General features: G+C 36.7%; 1 non-coding gene across 1 annotated transcript; it reads left to right on the top strand.

The window, feature by feature from the left end:
- Nucleotides 1-1,509: 1,509 nt before the first annotated feature.
- LOC141722137 (small nucleolar RNA R71) lies at nucleotides 1,510-1,616 on the top strand. The gene has a single exon (XR_012575166.1). It is a non-coding gene; the product is annotated as a small nucleolar RNA R71 (small nucleolar RNA).
- The last annotated feature ends 1,587 nt before the right edge of the window (nucleotides 1,617-3,203 follow it).

Raw genomic sequence — 3,203 nt, 5'->3', positions numbered from 1 at the left:
AGTTCACATTTTTGCACATCTATCAAGGTACGGCCTGTAGCCAAGAAAGGTCTTTCCAAGATTATGGGAATCTTCTTATCTTCCTCGAAATCCAGAATGACAAAATCTGCAGGAAAGATGAGCTTGTCCACCTTTACTAGCACGTCCTCCACGATGCCTCGTGGGTATGTAATCGAACGATCAGCCAATTGTAGAGACATGTAGGTGGGCTTCGGATCAGGAAAATTCAGGTTTTTGAAGATAGACAACGGCATCAGATTGATGCTTGCTCCCAAATCGCAAAGGCACTTGTCGAATGACAACTTGCCAATGATGCAAGGAATGGTGAAACTACCTGGATCCTTAAGCTTTGGAGGTAACTTTTGTTGTAGCACATCGCTGCACTCTTCCGTTAGAGCAACGGTATCAAGATCATCCAGTTTCACCTTCCTTGAAAGAATACCTTTCATGAATTTCGCATAACTAGGCATTTTCTCCAAAGCCTCAGCGAAAGGTATGTTGATGTGAAGTTTCTTAAACACCTCCAGAAACTTACCAAATTGCTTATCCAGCTTTTGTTTTTGCAATCTCTTAGGAAAAGGTGGTGGAGGATAGAGCTGTTTCTCCCCTGTATTACCCTCAGGCAGAGTGTGTTCAACAGTAGTCTTCCTTGGTTCCCCCTCTTTCTCCTTTTGCTTTTCTTCTTCATCTACAACTTCAGTTTCTCCATCTTTTGCTTTTTCAGTATCAGCAACTTTTCCAGACCTTAAGGTGACAGCTTTGATTTGCTCCTTAGCTTCCTTCCTGCCTGGCACTTCAGTATCATTGGGAAGTGTGCCAGGTTGATGATTAAGCAAGGCATTGGCTATTTGTCCAATTTGATTTTCCAAGGTCTTGATAGAAACAACTTAACTTTTGCACAACAGCTTTAACTCCTCGAAATCAGCACTAGAAGGTAGAGCAACACCTCCTTGTTGAGGATATGATTGCTTTTGAGCATATTGCTGAGGTTGCTGGAATCCAGGTGGATTAAACTGTTTACTTACAGCTTGCTGATATGGTTGCTGAACAGCATTCTGATTATTGCTCCAGTTGAAATTGGGATGATTTCTGTTATTAGGATGATAAGTAGCGAGCACAGGCTGCTGCGGTCGCTGATAATTATTTACATACTGAACAAATTCATTAACAAGAGAACACTGAACCGTAGCATGAGAGCCTGCACAAAGCTCACAGACAATAGCTAATTGATTGAATCCATAGTTGGCTAAAGAATCGACCTTCATAGACAGCGCTTGGAGCTGCGCTGCAATAGTTGTAGCTGCATCAACTTCCAGAATACCTGCTACCTTCCCAGGCATCATCTTTTGAGTTGGGTTTTGATACTCGTTCACAGCCATAGTTTCAATAAGATTATAGGCCTCAGTATAGCTTTTGGCCCACAAGGCGCCTCCAGAAGCTGCATCGAGCATGGGCCTAGATTGGGCCCCAAAACCATTGTAGAAACCAGTGATCACCATCCAGTCAGGCATACCATGATGTGGACACTTTCTCAACATCTCCTTGTAGCGGTCCCAAGCTTCACACATAGATTCTCCTTGTTGCTGTGCAAACTGAGTAAGAGCACTCCTCATAGCTGCGGTCTTGGCCATTGGATAGAACTTTACCAGAAACATTTGCGCAAGATCTTCCCAAATAGTGATGGACCCAACTGGTAAAGAATGTAGCCAGTCCTTAGCTTTATCCCTCAGAGAGAATGGGAAAAGCCTCATCTTGATAGCCTCATCAGTAACACCATTATACTTGAAAGTACTACAGATCTCGACAAAATTCCTGATATGCATGTTGGGATCTTCAGTTGCAGCACCTCCGAAAGAAACAGAATTCTGCACCATCTGAATAGTGCCCGACTTGATTTCAAAAGTATTGGCCTGAATAGCCGGATGAATGATGCTTGACTGAATGTCATCAATTTTAGGCCGAGAAAAGTCCATAAGAGCTGGATCAGCTGGAACTATACAATCACCCATTGTTACAGGTTCTTTCTTTTCACTCTCTTTATCCGAATCTTCAAAAACTATCTTCTCCGGAAAGTCAAGAGCTGTATCTGTCTCCTCAGCCGTATCTAGATTTCTCTTGCGGGTGCGAGAACGTGTTTGCATAAACGCTCGCTAGAGTACTTGAAACACAGCCGGAAGCAGTAAGTAACAAGTCTTGACAAATAAATCCTAATGACCACTGATGGCAAGTATATAAACTAATAATTTGAAATTATACATATTTTTAAATAATAATATCAAAAGATATATGTTTTATCAAATATGTGTATAGGTTTTGATATCACTTTTTGGCACAATCTTTATAATTTATAATTCTTATTTTTGTTTTAATATTTTTATAATAAATCTCTATTAAAACTATAAATTTCTTAAATTTTCAAATTTTTTAGTGTTGCTAAATACTTCATTTGATTCATGTTCTTATGTTTATTTTAAAATAAAATAGCTACAAAATATGTACCAAATTAAAAATTCGTAAATACATGCAATGTTATTTGACATTCTTTTTCTGAGAATCCACTAAACTAAATTGCAAAAACCAAAATTTTCTACTTTATTCGATTTGGTTTAGATTTCATAATATTATAATCTACTAAAAACCATCGAATTTTATGTTTATGTTTGGGTTCAAGATTTCGTTAATTTTATAGCATTTGGTTTTGATTTGGATCATTATTATAACATCAATTTTGGGGTTCAGTTTATTTTTTTAAAAAAAATCACACTCGATCCTAGTCAGTTTACCTGTTATATGTTTTGTTTTCTAATTTAATTTTATAATATATATTTTTATGGATTTCAAAAGTTATGAAAATTTAAAATAAACTATAAACTATAAAACTATATAGGGTGCATATCATCAAAATATTAAAACTATGGGGTGCATATCGTCATTATATAAAATTTAAAAAAAATCCGACTTTACCCCTGACAATAACGGTTAATTTGGACGAAAATTATTAAAAGGGTGTAATATGAAGTGAAATTTGAAATTAAGGGATGCATTCTACCAAAATTAAAAGTTTAAGATGAAACCGAAAAAGTGAATATTTATAAGGGGTGCAAAGTGTCATTTACTCTTATAATTCAAAAATAGTCAGGATTTTGGGCCTCATTAATTGGCTTTAGTCATTCGACCATATTAGGTCTAATTAATATATAATT

This window comes from Apium graveolens, chromosome 4 (genome assembly GCF_009905375.1).
Source record: "Apium graveolens cultivar Ventura chromosome 4, ASM990537v1, whole genome shotgun sequence".
NCBI classification, from domain to species: domain Eukaryota; kingdom Viridiplantae; phylum Streptophyta; class Magnoliopsida; order Apiales; family Apiaceae; genus Apium; species Apium graveolens.
Note: the sequence above shows the minus strand (reverse complement) of the source record. Positions and strands in the feature narration are given on the sequence as shown.